Raw genomic sequence first — 16,885 nt, 5'->3', positions numbered from 1 at the left:
GTGTCAACATTTGGTGCAGCCTGAAGAAACCTGATCATCAAGGATAGGCATTGACAATATGATCTACTGTGGAAAAGAAGACTGACGAAGAAAATGTCAGAGAAAAATTGGGGGTCTTTATGGTCTATTGCAGAGAATAGAATTGAGAGAGGACCCATTAACTCATCTTGCTCCCTCCTCACCCTAATACAAGACTGCTCCCTTCAGTATACTCTCCAGTGATTTGTCTAGTCTAGTATAAATGACACATGCTTTACACTTTAGCTGATGTAATATTTCCCTAACACTTAAGATAGGAAAGTTGGAAAACTAACACCTTTGTGCAATTTTACCGGAGCGTTTCATTGCGAAAAAGCAACACCTCTGTGGGTTTCCACAGGCCACAAACTGTTCCAATTCTCAGCTACAGGGCTGCAAAGCGTAGATGTAGTCGCTGCAGGGGATATGTTCCCTCAGAACTTCCCCAGCTGCAATGAGGGGGCACAAGTCTACTGCATTCTCACTCTAGGCCCCTCCAAGCTTTTTTCATGTCATTTCACCTCTGCTGCAAAGTCCATAAGAGAGTGAACCATTGTTAACCAGGCTACCAAACTATAAAGGGCATCTTTAGGATAAGTTACAAATATGAGGCCGGATCCTGTAGCCACTAGTCAATAGGTAAAATTATCCAATAGGCTTCAGTTACCTACTAGAAGCCTAAGTTCCATTGCAAAGCAATGGGACTTAGTCACTTTGGAAAATTTTACTCAGTGGGACTACTCATGGGAAGAAGGATGGCAGTATTAGGCCCTAAACTGAAGAGACCAATGGTTGCAATGAAGCAATTTACGAGGAGGTACCTCATCTGTTGAAGCCATCTATGTGCACAATTACTGGGTTAAATGCAGCTGACCATTCCACAGTGATTTGTACGGAGATAAAATCTTCAGCACACTCCAGAGTTAAGCATCCTTTTTTACTTATGATCCTACTTAGCTTGGTCCACACTACAAAGTTAGGTTGATGTCAGGCAGCTTACGTCGATCTGTCAGTGTCTATACTACGTCGATCTGTCAGTGTCTATACTACAACGTTGCTCCCGCCGACGTAAGTTGCCCACTACACTGACCTAATAACTAAGGCTAAGATTTTTTTCATGGATATTTTTCGTAAAAGTTATGTGCAATAAAGAAAAATTCACGGACAAGCAGAGTTCTCCAGACCAATATTCACAGCTAAACCTGTGGTATTTCAAGAGCAGAAATGCACTGTGGTCTGAGTGTAATTATTTCACAAGTGGCTTAATGCGAGAACATTTTAAAAAATATGAAGTATCACAAAGCTTTTCAGTAGTTTGTTTAAGGGGGGGGCGGTGGGAATCTGTTCTCTGTGCTCTAAATGGATTCAGCAGAGTCAGGAAAATATAAAAGCTACTGAAGTCAAACAACAATTCTCTCCCATTGCACACATTGAATTGTGACCTATCACTTGAAGCTCTAACTAGTATATCCATAAACTAAACAACTCTGATAGTCCCTATTAATGCAGAAGCTTTAAAAGGAAACTGCTCTCAGTTCTTTCTTGTAGGATTTTAAAAGGGATTCTCTGGGATGTCTCCATTTTACATCCGAACCCCTCCAAAGCGCAACACTGGACACCGTTCTATTCTCTCCTTAAAGAAAGCGGCTAAAGCAGAGGGGTTCTATTCTCCCACTGAAAGAAAAAGAAACAGCAGCACGAAGAGCACCTTTCAATCCACTCTTTCCAATGAAATCAGTCACTCTTCATAGGTTTCCACTGGAAAGATTGCATTTCCCCCTCTCCTAGTCTCCCTACAGGGAGCTTTTCCCTCCCCTGATGCTGCAGGAGGTACTGTGTTATGCTATGCAAACACCATAAACAGCCTCAGCACAGCTTGCTACTGAAGTTATCAGAACCCCGTGGTGCCTGCTCAGCCAAGAGTTGTTGCACTGGAATAATCTGAAGAACCTGAATTTCCTTGCATAACCTCTCACAGCAGGAGGAGATGTGGTGAGCAGAGCCTTAACCACAGTCTGATATTCAGCCTGTTTACTCTCCTTTGGGCTTTCAAGAATCACCAGGAGATAATGTCTCACATTACTGAACCATACTTAATTACTAACTGCTCATTGCCAATACATTGTCAGCTCCAGACCAAGGCCTTAAAAAGGTCCATCCTTCACATCAGACTCCTCATTTTGAAAGCGGCTCGCAAACACAAATGATTTCAAGTGATACTAAGTGCATGAACGTTAACCATCCATTAGCCCAGCATTCGCCTTTTAAAAGACTTTACAAAGTTTATTCAGTAGATCGGCTTAGTTTATGATAAAAATAAAACCTTAAAATGTTTGAGGCAGCAACAAAAGGTTGATTGGAAACATCTGAATACCGAGGGGCTTGACTTTTATATTACAGCTGCTTAGCAAAATTGCAATGTGTTCAGGTTTTTTTTTTCTTTTTGTTTTGATGAGCTACAATTAAAGTAAATAGACAAACATATTAAACAATCCTCCTGGTGTGCTTAAAATCCATGTACGCAGACTCCTAAAAAGGTAAATATAAAGGCCAATGGAAGAATCTTGTTAATTCACACTAATGGGGGGTTGAGGGGGGAAAGAGATGCATTACTGAATTGGCAAACAGACACAATAAAGCAAGAATTCTCCACTAGAAAATGTATTTTGTGCATATATTTTCCCAGTTACAGCAGATACTGTAGGAAGAGTAGTCTTGGAAGAATTAGATTTTTATCTGTAAATGTTAACAAACATCAATATCAGTGTACACACAAACCAATGAAAAAGCATTTCCAGCAACAACAGAAATTTACAGATAGGTAAAGTAAGAAAAATGCTGCGTGAGAACTTACTAGAGTCAAAATCCAGTGATTTAGACCTTTGAATTAGACTTGTTACAAACTGACTGGCAAATGAGTAGTAAAAACGTGTATGATTTGTGGATTTAAGGATATTTATTTTGTATATTTTAATGTTATGTTGATAATGTGTTTTAACAATGTATAAAGCTTTTCTCAATGTCTACTGTCATTAAATAATTATGTCTCCCCCATAATTTCCCAAAGCTGTGAAAATCTAAAATCAATAAAAACTGAAGAAATGCTTAAAAATAAACACTGATATTATCCATCAAAGTTACAAAAAACATAAATTGAGTTCGCCAAGCCTAAGTATAAGCAAAATCTGAGCAATAAACCTTACTACATCACCTGTTATTAAATCTTTACTAGAGGTGTTCACTGTCATTTTCTCCTCCCTACAGCCCCAGTTTTCTGTTCTAACTGTTCTATCTTCTCATAAGTTTAGCTTTTTGAGGCAGGGACTATCTTTTTATTATATAGGTACACTTGACCACACTGGGATCCTGGTCCCAGACTGGGACCTCTAGTTGTCTATTACAGTAGAATTATATCTTCTACGCTATTTTAAATGCGCAGTTTAGCAACACAGATAAGAGGCAGAAACTGTTCTGAATGCCTCTGACCACACATTAACAGAGAGCAAGAGGAAGATCTAATGAGTAAATTAAAGTTATTTACCTGTAACGAGGATCTTCGAGATGTGAGGTCCCCATGTATTCCACACATGCATGCACCTGAGTCTGGAGATTTTTAGTAAGCAGTGTGCTTTGGTCTGCTCACACACAGGTCTCCTCATGCTCTGATCTGAGGATACAAAGGGCAGTGCAGACCAATGCCACTCCAGTTCCTTTTCTTACTGAAAATCTAGTCATGATCTGCAATAGACGGGACAGACAGCAGGTAGTGGAATACAGACAGGGACCACACATCTCAAAGTAACTCCAGTTGCAGGTAAGTAACCTCCATTTCTCCTTCAAGTGATGGTCTTTATGTGCATGCAACACATGGGAGATTTGTAAATAGTAGTCAAACACGATATGGGTCTGACCAAAGCGTAATTTTTTATAAAAATATGCATGGAGCTCCCAGGTAGCCACCCTACATCTATCTAGTAAGAGTACGTCTCACAGAGATGCTTCAGGGGTTGCTTACTCTCTGGTGGAATGGGATCTCACCCCTTCTGGGATGGGGTGAGAGGTGGGGGCGGGAATTTGAGCTAGTTGGTAACAAAAGGATGATGCACCCTGAGATCCACTTAAAGTCTCTGTGCAGATTGATCAAGAGGTCAAGCTCTCTCTGCTAGAGTGATAAAAAAAAGTCTAGGTATTTTCCTAGTTGCTTTTATACTCTGTACGTAAAACGTCAGAGCCCATCAGACATCTGGAGAGTGAACCCTTCTCTCCTGATCAAAGGCATGAGGCTTCAGAAAAAATACCGGGAAAAGGATGGTTTGATTCATGTGAAACTCAGAAATTACTATAGGGATGAATTTTGAGTCAAGGCAAAGAAAACGGTATGGGGCAGATCTGCCATGAATGGCCCTGGCTGATGTGATGGTGATTAGGAAGGAGACTTTCATTGAGAAATAAGACATTGAATAGGTGGCTAATGGTTAGAAGGGAGGTTTGGTGAGAACATAAAGGATGAGACAGATCCCTTTGTGGTGTGGATTTCACCACTGTTGGGAAAGTTCTTAGTCCCTTCAAGAATCTAGTCATCGGAGGATGAGTAAACGTAGTCTGGTCATCAACTGGAAGATGAAAATGATGCAAGTGATTCCGCTGACTGATGCAAGATGGTCCCAGAGAAGCCTAATGTCTTAAGGGCTAGTAGGTATTAATAACAGGATTCCCAGCAGATTCTGGGGATAACCAGCATTGTCGTGACCAAGAGGAGAAATGCTTCCATTTGGCCACATAGCATCTCCTAGTAGACTCCTTCCTGCTTTGGTTGAGAATAGATTGAGCTGCCATTGAACATGTGCACCCTATGTCTGGGTAGCCGTATCCCAAAGGAGGTGGACAGTTCCAATACTTTCCACGCGTTCTGTCTGGGTTTGTTTCCCTTCGGCGGGGGAAGAGTGATACACATCTGAAGCATCATATTCGCTCAATGAAATAGACTCCCACATTATTGGTGGTACAATCAATACCGGTGGGAGGATGCTCCAAGTTGTGGATGCAATAGGTGAGGATCCCCTTCTCCTCAAGGTGGTTTCTTCAGGAGTAGTGATGTCTCCAAGGAGGACCAGGCCCAAGAGGAGACTGTGGGATGGAGAAAGCCAAAATATCCTCCGATGAGGTAAAGTTTTTGGTCCTTCCTGATGATCCCCTTGAGGAGGGGACAGCAGATCCGGGCTGTCAAATGGTCTAGTATTTGGAGGATCCCACAAGGAGTGTGTCCAGAACTGTCAAAGGGGGTCCAGTTTGGAACTCCCAGATGGGATCGGTGAGTACCGATCTTTTGGTTCCTTCTTCCTTCGTGCCTTACCCTCTTGAAAAGGAAGTTTATGGAAACCTAACTCCTTAGGGCCCATGTGCAAGAACTCAGTCCAAGTTGGATGAGATGGGGAAGGATCCTTTGTCTTAGAGGCAGTTCTGGATGGGGATCTGTCCTTATGCCTATGGTCATATCCTCTGCTCTCATGAAAGGGTTTCTTAGTACTAAGTGTTTTGGCCTTTACTCCAGAGGGATGCTTGGAGGGGTGCTGATTGCGGTCTGAGGTCATGGTACGGGGGGTTTCCCCAGACTGGATCCAAATGGGGCCTCATAGCCTGCTCCATGAGGTGCTTCCGCAAGTGGAGTTCTCGTCCTTCATGAGTTCAGGGAGAGAAAGACTGGCAGACGCTGCAATTGGTGACAATAAAGGCAATAAAGGCAGCCCTGGTGTTTGTCACTGAGAGAAGGAACAGGGCAGGAGACAGCTCCTAACACAGTCCTCTTGCAATAGTCTCTATCCACAGGGAGATACTCCCTGCGGCAGAGAAAACTAAGCTAACGAGAAAACCACTAAAAACACGACGTCTAAACTACTAAAAGCTATTTACAATTGGTGATTTACAGGTACTAAAGTAGAGGAAGACCAAAGCGGGCACAGACAATTCTGACTCAGGCCATGCAGCAACAAAAAAGAACTGGAGAGGCGTCGGTCCGCACTGCCCTTTCTGCACTCAGTGTAGAGCGCAAGGAGGGGAACTGCATCTGAGCGGATCAACAGACGCAGTTTACAAAAAGTCTGCAGACTCAGGCGTATGGTACATAGGCAAACCTACGCATGGAATACACAGAGGCATGGGCGGCCGGTATAATCGGCCAGGGGAGGCTCTGCCTCCCCTAGCGCAGCTGCTGCCGCAGGACGCTGGTTGCAGGTTTGGCAGGGGAAATTATTGCTTTTTATTATGTCCCATGCAGGTTCCGGGGTGGTTGAGGAGGCAGTATGTGCTATTTGGCTTTCTGGGTTCATTAGTAATCTCCCTGGATTGGGGCTGCGGTGGGAAGGCGCGGCTGCAGGGGCTCCGACCAGCCCTGGGGTCCTCCGAGCAGGTTGGTGGGGGGCGCTCATGGCTTTGGCTGGCCTGGGGCTCCTTGGCTGTGGGTGGGGACAGGGGGTCTCGGAGCTCCGGCCGCAGAGGGAGGCCAGGAGGTCTCGGCGGGGCTCTGGCGAGAGGAAAGGGGTCTCGGGACTCTGGCACTGGGGGAGAGAGGGTGGGGCTAGCCTCCCCAAAGTGTGGCTCCACCCACCGCCCAAGCACATAGGGACCATCGCTCAATGAACAAGTGGATATAAAGGCAGCAGTGGAAAGTGGACGGGGCTAATACAAAACATACCTGATCATCTGCGAAAGCAATCTAGTTCTGTCTGCAGCCATGCCATTGACTGCGTCAAATCACAAACTCCTCAGTGGTGGCGATGGTGGTGAGACAGACTACCTCCTTGTCACCCAGGCCTGGAACATGCTAACTGTTTATTCCTTCAATTAGCCACATTTCTTAGCTCAAATAGGTGCCATAAACTCCTAATACAGGCTACAAGTGAAGCCACAGAAGCACATTACAAGCCTCAAATGAGGAGCATGCGAGTAGGACCAAATACAGAGAAAGAAATTTAAATGTAGCTAATAAAACCAGGGACACAAACAGGTTTATTTGCAAGAAGGTGGTACTGCTGGTACACTATGAAAAGCCTTGTAACTTGTTACTTTTCTGATCCATCAGCATCAAGAACATAAGAGTGGCCATACTGGGTCAGACCAGAGATCCATCTAGCTCAGTATCCTGTCTTCTGATAGTGGCCAATGCCAGGTGCCCCAGAGGGAATGAACAGAACAGGTAATCATCAAGTGATCCATCATCCCTTGTTGCCCATTCCCAGCTTCTGGCAAACAGAGGGTAGGGACACCATCCCTGCCCATCTTGGCTAATAGCCATTGATAGACCTATCCTCCATGAACTTATCTAGTTCTGTTTTGAACTCTGTTATAGTCTTGGCTTTCACAACATCCTCTGGCAGAGTTCCACAGTCTGACTGTGCGTTGTGTGAAAAAAGACTTCCTTTTGTTTGTTTTAAACCTGCTGCCTATTAATTTCATTGGGTGACCCCTAGTTCTTGTGTTATGAGAAGGAATAAATAACACTTCCTTATTTACTTTCTCCACACCAGTCATGATTTTATAGATCTCAATCATGTCATCCCTTAGTTGTCTCTTTTCCAAGCTGAAAAGTCCCAGTCTTACTAATCTCTCCTCATATGGAAGCTGTTCTATACCCCTAATCATTTGTGTTGCCCTTTTCTGAACCTTTTCAAATTCCAATATATATACTTCCAATATACTGCATGCAGTATTCAAGATGTGGGCGTACCATGGATTTACATAGAGGTAACATGATATTTTCTGTATTATCCATCCCTTTCTTAATGATTCTCAACATTCTGTTCGCTTTTTTGACTGCTGCTGCACGTTGAGTGGATGTTTTCAGAGAACTATCCACAATGACTCCAAGATCTCTTTCTTGAGTGGTAACAGCTAATTTAGACCCCCATCATTTTACATGTATAGTTTGGATTATGTTTTCCAATGTGCTTTACTTTGCATTTATCAGTATTGATCCCTCAACAATCTAAAGAATTCATTTTGCTAAAAACATTGACTAATACACAACAGCCTGCTGGGGAAATCCTGATTTATTGCTCAACACCTTAGTTTTCTCTTAGCAAAATACTCAAGAGAGGGACACAGTACAACCTGGCAACTGAGCGCCATCATCATCTCACAAATTCTACCCTTCGCTCTGATGAGGACTCATCCTAAAGCATTGAGCAGGTACCTAATCTCTCCACCTCAGTTTCTCCATATGTACAATGGGAACAATACTACTTGCCTACCATGAAAGAGTGCTGTGAGGCTTAGATGGTTAATAACTAAAGCACTTTGTAGATGGAAAGTGCTTCCATACTTTATTATAGCATTCCTATTAGTGGACTATTATTGCTCGATCCTGAGCAATATCAGGCTGCAAAACAGTTTGAGATATAAACACACAAAACTGACATGCTTAATGGTCAAAATATTCACTTTTGAGATTGAAACTTTCCATATTTCATTTGGATGTTCAATTTTTATTTGGAAAGTCTGAGGATAAATTCCTTCCCTAGTCTGAGTAATGACAGGAAAAAAATTACACTTTTTCCATTGTAAAAAACCAAAAAATTCTAACCTCACTTTTTTTGGGGGGGTGGGGGGGTAAGTTGATACTTTTTTTAATTGGAAACAAACTGGCTTTGGATTTGATTTAAGCAGTCATTTGAAAATTGAATACTGAACACGTGCAGTGGAAAATGTCTTCAAATATACAAGCATGCCTTCAAACGAGTGGCTCTGTGCCACCACCTAGGTATGTGTTCACTGGCTTGCTCAAAGAGCTTGTAAGTTCTGTTGGTGATGTGGGGACCTTGTAAACTCTGCAAACTAAATAGCACCATTCAGTTTGCACTCCACCTCTGAAAAAATCTAGAAAATAAAAAGCAAAACAAATACCTATGTGAATTTTAAGTCCTAATATTTTAGCTTACCCTCAAAGGTTGGTTCCCAGACCTCCTCTCTCATTTTCTTACTTTTCCTCAGGGGTGGGAATTTCCTTATTTAAAAAGAGTGTAATGTATTGTAGGTCCCAAAGCAGCTATGAATGTCCTCAGTGAAAGCAGAGAATGCATCTGAGATAATGAAAGAAAGACTGCCAAAATAGCAGGTAAAGCTATGCACATGACTTTGGTTAGGAAATAACCAAGTTATGTACTAGTTTCTTTTTAAATTTTCTCATGAGTTGAGGAGGAGATAAAAAAAGGACCCAATAGGACTAGAGGGGCCAAACTTCCAGCTCCCAATATCAAGAGTTAAGGAATTAAAGGATTAAGCTGTAACTGACCCCAACATAAGATCAATTGAGACTTGAATAGAAAGTATGTTACTGCTTATCTGTACTGAACACTGTCCAGCAAACAATACGTAGCCTGAACTCTTCACACTTCTACAAACAACTTTCCTAGATGACCTGGAAAATTTCCAGGCTAATTCAGCTGAGCTGGGATTTCAAATAATGTTGCCCACAACTCTGTTGCCCTGAAAGAATATCCAAGGCAATTTCACATAAAAGCATATAGATTAGGCAGGGCAAGAGTGTTGTTTTGTTAGCCTGCAAGTTACAACTTGCTACTATGATCCCAAAATAACTGCCGGTATTTTATATTTTAAGATAATTCCCCCTTGTATAGTTTTTATTGCTAACTACATGTACTCACCTAGGTAACAATGATTGTTTAAACAGAATCTGTGTTCCATGTACCTACCTTTTCACTTTATTTTCCCCAAAGATCAAATTGCCCGTTTCTGGTTATTTTTCATTTATGTACAGTTGGATCACTAAAAATATGTTTAACAAGAAAACCGAAGCTCCTGAGGGAATATCAACTACTTCTCTCCTTTTATCTGGTGTAGCAAGCTTAAAAAAACTGTTACTCACCTTCTCATAACTGTTGTTCTTCAGGATGTGTTGTTCATGTCCATTCCAAAACAGGTGTGCTTGTGCCACTTCTACGACAGATGGAAGATTTTTCCCCTAGCAGTATCTGTAGGGTTGGCCTGGAGGCCCCCTGGACTTACATCTTCATAGTACCCAACAGAGGGCCCTTCTGACCCAACCCAACCCTCCCCAGTTCCTTCTTGCTGGGGACTCCGACAGAGGGGTAGGGAGGGAGGGAATTGGAATGGACATGAACACCACATCTCGAAGAATAGTTACGAGAAGATGAGTAACCATTTTTTCTTCAAGTGCTTGTTCATGTCAATTCCAACCAGGTGACTCAAGCCCAAGTTCAGGAGGCGGGGTCAGAGTTATCCACCAATTGTAGTACCACCCTACCAAAGGCCGCATCGTCTCTGGCCTGCTGGGTGATTGCGTAATGTGTGGTGAAACTGCGTATGGAGGACCATGTCACTGCCCTGCATATTTCCTGAGTAGATACCTGAGCCAGGAAAGTGGCTGAAGAGGCCTGCGCCCTGGTGGAGTGCACAATGATCAGAGGGGCAGGCACCCCTGCCGGGTTGTAGCACTCTCAGTAGAAGGACTTGATCCACGATGAAATTCATTGGGAGGGGACTCGAAGACCTTTCATGTTGTCTGCCACGGCCACCAACCGTTGAATGGACTTCTGGAACGGTTTCATTCTTTCAATGTAAAAGGCTAGTACTCGGTGGACGTCTAATGAGGGAAGTCTTTGCCCCTCGCCGCTCGAGTGCGGCTTAGGATAGAACATGGGAAGGAAGATGTTCTGGTTGATATGAAACTGTGACACAATCTTCGGGAGGAAAGCAGGATGTGGCCTGAGCTGAACCTTGCTCTTATAGAACACCGTGTAAGGGGGCTCTGATGTTAGGGCCTTGAGCTCAGACACCCTCCTGGCTGAGGTTATTGCTACCAGAAGCGCCACCTGGTACAACAGGTAAAGCAGGGAACAAGTCACCAGTGGTTTGAAGGGCCACCCCATCAATTTGGAAAGGACCAGATTGAGATCCCAGGCCAGGACTGGCTGCCTGACTTGTGTGTATAGCCTGTCAAGACCTTTCAGGAAACGGCTGACCATAGGGTTAGCAAAGCCCGAGCAGCCCTCTGCACCTGGGTGGAAGGCAGATAGGGTAGCCAAATGACCCCTTATTGATGACATGGACAGCCCCTGCTGCTTGAGATGGAGAAGATAGTCTCTGTGCCACTTATATTAGACTAGCGTCAGGGACGAACGGTGCTGTGCCTACCAGATTGAAAATCTCTTCCACTTGGCCAGGTAGGTAGCCCTGGGGGAAGGCTTCCTACTGCAAAGGAAGACTTGTCTAACCTGGTCTGAGCAAGAGAGCTCCATCGAGTTCAGCCATGGAGCTTCCATGCCGTGAGGTGCAGTGGCTCGAGGTTCAGGTGTTGGAGGCGGCCGTGGTCCTGAGTTAGTAAGTCCGGGAAGAGCGGCAAAGTGACTCAAGCTTCCACAGACATTTCCAAGAGCGATGTGTACCAGTGCTGCGGGGGGGTGGGGTGGGGCCAGGATGGAACTATCAATATCACCGAAGCTCATTCCCTCTGACTCTTGAGGAGTACCTTGTGAACGAGGGAATGAGCAGAAACGTGTAAAGGAGATCCTCCTCCCAGGGGGAGATGGAACGCGTCCGTGATGGAACCTGGATTATGATTCAGTAAGGAGCAAAACTGCTGGCACTTCCTGTTGCAACCCCTGGTGAATAGGTCTATTTGGGGAAAGCCCCACTGATGAAAGATTGAGTTCGCAACGTCCGGGCAAAGGGATCCACTCGTGGCCGTGGAACGACTTGCTGAGATGGTCCACCAACTTGTTCTGTACTCTGGGGAGGTACAATGCTTGCAGATGTATCAAGTGCTCTACACAGAAGTCCCACAGCATGAGGGCTTCCTGGAACAGGGGAGAGGAGCGTGCATCCCTCTGTTTGTTGATATAAAACATCGCCGTGGTGTTGTCTGTCATAACTGATACATACCTCCCTGTTAAGTGGGCTTGGAAATTCTGGCATGCCAGGCGCACTGCTCTCAGCTCTCTGACATTTAATGTGGAGAGCGAGTTCCACCTGAGACCAGAGGCCTTGGGTTCTAAGGTCTCCCAAATGTGCTCCCTAGCCCAAAGCTGATGCATCCATCACTAGGGAGAGACACAGATGAGGGCTGGTGAAGGGGACCCTTGCACATACTACCTGTGGGTCAAGCCACCACTGGAGGATGTCGAGGACCAGGCAAGGCAGAGTCACAACCCTGTCCAAACTGTCCCAAGCCGGCTGATACACTGAGGCTAGCCACAATTGGAGAGGCCAGAGTCTGAGCCTGGCATGTTGCACCACACAGGTACAAGCAGCCATGTGTCCTAGAAGTTTCAGGCAATTCCTTGCTGTGGTGGTGGGAAACTGCCTGAGACCTCGTATGATGTTGCTGAGGGACCAAAACCTTGCTCCCGGGAGGTATGCCCTGGCTTGTGTCGAGTCCAGTACTGTCCCTATAAACTCTATCCTCTGAACCAGGGACAGCGTTGATTTCCCCTCATTCAGAAGGAGGCCCAGTTCATCGAATGTCGTTCTTATGAAGTCGACTTGTGCCTCCATTTGAGATCTGGAGCAGCCCTTGATCAGCCAGTCATCAAGGTATGGGAATACCCGTACCTGCTGCCTGTGCAGGAACACAGCCACGACTGCCATGCACTTGGTGAACATTTGAGATTCCACTGACAGGCTGAACTGGAGGACTGTGAACTAGTAATGGGTGCTGTTCACCACAAACTTGAGGTATTTTCTGTGGGACGGAATTATTGCTATGTGAAAGTACGTGTCCTTCAAGTCGAGGGAGGCATACCAGTCTCCTGGATCCAATGACGGGATGATGGAGATCAAAGAGACCATGGGGAACTTGAGCTTCTTCACCAACTTGTTGAGTTCTGGCAGGTCTAGGATGGGCCTGAGCCAAGACTAGAAACCCTTGCCCTTCTGCTCCTGAGGAACCTTTTCCACTGCTCCTAGTGAAAGGAGCGAGTGCACCTCCTGTATAAGGAGGTGCTCATGAGAGGGGTCCCTGAAGAGGGACACAGAAGGGGGATGGAAGGGCACAGAATTGGACGAAGTATACGCTCTACCGTGTGGAGCGCCCAGCGATCTGAAGTGATATGAGACCGTGCACAGTAGAAAGGGGACAGTCAGGATGAAAAGGTAAGGCAGGGTTGCTCCAGTTCTTGTCCTGGTGTGCGGTCCTTGACCACACCTTCAAAAGGCCGGTTTGGGGCCCGAAACTGGCTTGCGTTGGCCATACCCTGGCCTGAGGATGGGTGCCTTTTCCTTCTGCCCCTATTCCTCCTCCGGGAACCATCCTGTCGGTTTTGTTGGTAAAACCGTTGAGGAGGCTGTGGCCTGAAGTGCCTGTGCTGTGTAGCTGTGGCGTGTATGCCCGTGGACTTGAGGGTGGCCCTCGAGTCTTTTAAACTGTACAGTCTCCTGTCCGTCTTTTCAGAGAAAAGGGCCTGACCTTCAAAGGGTAGGTCCTGGATGGTCTGTTGGACTTCATAAGGAAGCCCAGAGACCTGGAGCCAAGAGAACTTTCTCACGGCCACCCCTGTAGCCACGGTTTGGGCGGCCGCATCAGAACCATCAAGAGCCGCCTGCAAGGAGGCCCTAGAAATGAGTTTGCCTTCCTCCACCAAGGCATTAAATTCGGAGGAGGATTCTGGTGGTAATAGCTCAGCAAAATTGGCCATTAAAGGAGTACCTACTAATGACAGCCTGCTGGTTTGAAATGCGGAGCTGCAAACCACCAGTGGAGTAGACATTTCTCCTGAACAAGTCCACCTTTTTCACCTCCCAATTTTTGGGGGAGGGTCCCTGAAACCCCTGACGCTCCCTTTGGTTTGCAGCATCCACTACCAAAGAGTTGGGTGGAGGGTGAGAATAGAGATGCTCATATCCCCTTGAGGGGACGAAACAGAGTCTCTCATTTCTCTTCGCTGTAGGGGGCAAAGAGGCCAACATCTGCCGCAAAATTTGTGTGGTCTCAGTTATAGTTTTGATGAGTGGCAGCGCAATGCACAAGGGCCCAGAGGGGGCGAGGATGTTCACCATGGGATCAGCATCCTCTACCAGCTCCTCTACCTGGATCTCCAGGTTCTGGGCCACCCTGTGTAACAACTGTTGCAGGACCCTGCTATCCTACAAGACGGGGGGCTGCTGAAGTGCCTGCAATGGCCTCATCTGGGGAGGAAGATGATGAGAGCACCGGCACATGACCTTGGTCGCTGCTCTCGTCCCCAAGAGGGTCACGTTGTTTGTTGGGCTGCTGTAACCCCGGTGCCGCAGTCAGAGGGGTAGGTGCCAGCACGGAGGCCTGAGCAGTAGGGGAAGGCATCGGCGTAGTCTCTGGTGCCAGCTGCTGCACAGGTGGGAAGGATGCCGACACAACCAACGCTAACCTGGATCTCAACGCCTGGCTCTGACCCTGGGCTTGATGATAGGCCCAGGGAGTCCAAAAGGGCCACCGAGCTGGTGGTTGCCATTGAGGTGGCCACAACACCAGAAGAGGCTGCCAGTGTCACTGAGATCTAGACCAATCTAGGGGATTGGTGTGGTCCCCCCACGCTGGCGGCCCCACAGAGATGGGGAGCAGTGCGACATCATTGCCGGCTTGTCCCTAGACGGGATAGGTGGCCAGGTTATTACCAGTGCCTTGTCCCTCCTTGGAGAAGGTGGTGCCGTCAGGCAAATAAGGTCCTGTGCTGCGTCAAAAGTCTCCAGAGTGAAGGGGAGTTGAATATCCCAACCATGACAGTCTGGAGAACAGTAGTGGGCCCAACTCGAGTGAACCCCTTGCAGGACAGGAGTCGGTGAGCCCCTGGGAGGTGCCGGGCCCAACGTATGCTGGATGGGCTGAGGCCTCCCTGTCACTGGCTCCTTAGGCTTAGGAGGGGGAGAGCGCCCTCTCTCCTTCCTCTTTTTCTTCTGGGGCACCGAGGAGGAAGACCGATGCCTACCGGAAGTCTTACGCTTGGCGCCATGTCAGTGCCAGGAGTCCTTAGCCTCCTTCCTGGTACCGGACGAGGCACTCGGCACGAGCTCCGCCGACCTGGGATTGGACTGTGGGTGGAGGGCTGTCTCCATGAGAAGAATTCTGAGTCTCTGCTCACGATCCTTAAGGGTCCTCAGCCAAAACCCTTTGCAAATGCAGCACTTGTCCTTTTGGTGACTCTCGCCAAGGCACTTCAAACAAGAAGCGTGCGGGTTGCTCTCTGGCATCAATTTACAGCAGTCTTGACAGGGTTTGAACCCTGGCGACCGAGGCATGCCCCAGTGTTGGGGACGAAATGGGGGAAACCCCTGCAATGGAAACTTAGAGAAACTACTAACATTGCTAATACTACTAAGAATCTAACTATATACAAATGACAGTGGGACACTGCTAGAGGCGTTTGCAGAAGCAAGAGTGAGGGAAGTTCAAACTAGCAGTCACCAGCGGTAAGAAGGAACTGAGTAGGGGTCGGGTCGGCAGGGCCCTATATTGGGCACCATGAAGGCGCAACTCCAGGGGGCGCCCAGGCCAATCCTACTGATACTGTTAGGGGAAAAAATCTTCCAGCTGTCATGCACACGGCACATGCACACCTGATTGGAATTGGAAGAAACAAGCACTCGAAGAACATTACCATGCTGTTTCCTATGTATGCTCTTGCTGACATGCAGATCAAATGTGATCAGTTTACAACTCAAAAGCTGATTTTTCTACTTGCCAGCCCTAAAAACTCCACTTGGGATCTGAACATTTGAACTGGGATCATCCTGCCTTATGTACGCTGCACACTAGTGACTCAGATTCTGCAAATAGCATTTATCTAGCAGTATTTTTTTGTGAGGCAAAGTAGAACCCAGCTCACTCTTCCATCAGTGGATTGGTTCTGCAGAATTAATTGGGGGGGGGGGGGGGGATTTCGTCAGCAAGGTAAGCAGATGTCGCTCAAGCCACAAACAGGAAAGTTGAGCAAGTAGCCTGTTTACTGTTCGTGTTCTGGCTAGCACTGAAATGATGATTTATTTGTGTTAAAGGGAGATGCAGGAGTTCATAAAAATGCCTGGGATATAGCAGCTGGCACAGCCAAGTTCAGCTGCTAATTGGCAGGTGTTTAGAACATTGGAAGTCCATGACACAGTTACACTTCAACAGTAATTTCTGCTGCACAGAGATTCAGGGCATTTATTCCAGAAATACCTTCTGTACAAGCATCTGCCAAATCTGTGAAGCAGCAAGCGAGTCCTCTGGCTTCCAACAACAGGTGTTGGGGGTTAGAAGGGTGCTTTTATCACAGCTCAGTATATCCACCTATGGACATAGCAATGAGTTTCTCGCTCTGTTTTCGCTCCATCAGCTGCTTTGGGACAACCTTGCTAGTTATGTGCAACCACAGCTGTAAGCAATATATGTCTGCTTCAGCAATGTTTAGTTATTTCCCCGTGGCCCTTTATCAGTTTACACATTCTTTGCCCCCAGATTAGACTACAAGTGAACTGAAAATGGGAACTATTTATTGGGGACTGAATCAGATTGGAGTACCATTGTGCTATGCGCTGTACAGATATAACAGCAAAAGACATTCTGTCCCAAAAGGATATACTACCTTAGTTCAAGATAAAATGCACCAGGTGGGAGAGCAAACAAGGGATTTGGAGGAAGAAGGATGAGAAATCAAAAGAAATTTCTTTGCATATGCTAGCTGTATGAAAAAGTTGTAGAAAGAGACCATTGTGGAGTAAAGGGGTAGTTAATAGGATAATGCAGGGCTTAATTGTGGATGGCCTTAAAGGTAAGGATAAGAGTAGGCAGTGGAGAGACTCAAAGTGGATGATGTGTCAAAGACTGGCCAGAAGATGGGGGACACTGGCAGACCAGGTGCCAAGCTCATACAAAAGCCTCCAT

At 46.2% G+C, this 16,885-nt stretch overlaps 1 protein-coding gene across 1 annotated transcript in view; it reads right to left on the bottom strand.

Moving 5' to 3' along the window:
- The window catches only part of LOC140912546 (uncharacterized), a 178,148-nt gene that overhangs the window by 57,913 nt on the left and 103,350 nt on the right, over positions 1–16,885 (bottom strand). The window lies entirely within an intron of this gene.

The sequence above is a fragment of the Lepidochelys kempii genome, chromosome 6 (genome assembly GCF_965140285.1).
Source record: "Lepidochelys kempii isolate rLepKem1 chromosome 6, rLepKem1.hap1, whole genome shotgun sequence".
Classification (NCBI taxonomy): Eukaryota; Metazoa; Chordata; order Testudines; family Cheloniidae; genus Lepidochelys; species Lepidochelys kempii.
Note: the sequence above shows the minus strand (reverse complement) of the source record. Positions and strands in the feature narration are given on the sequence as shown.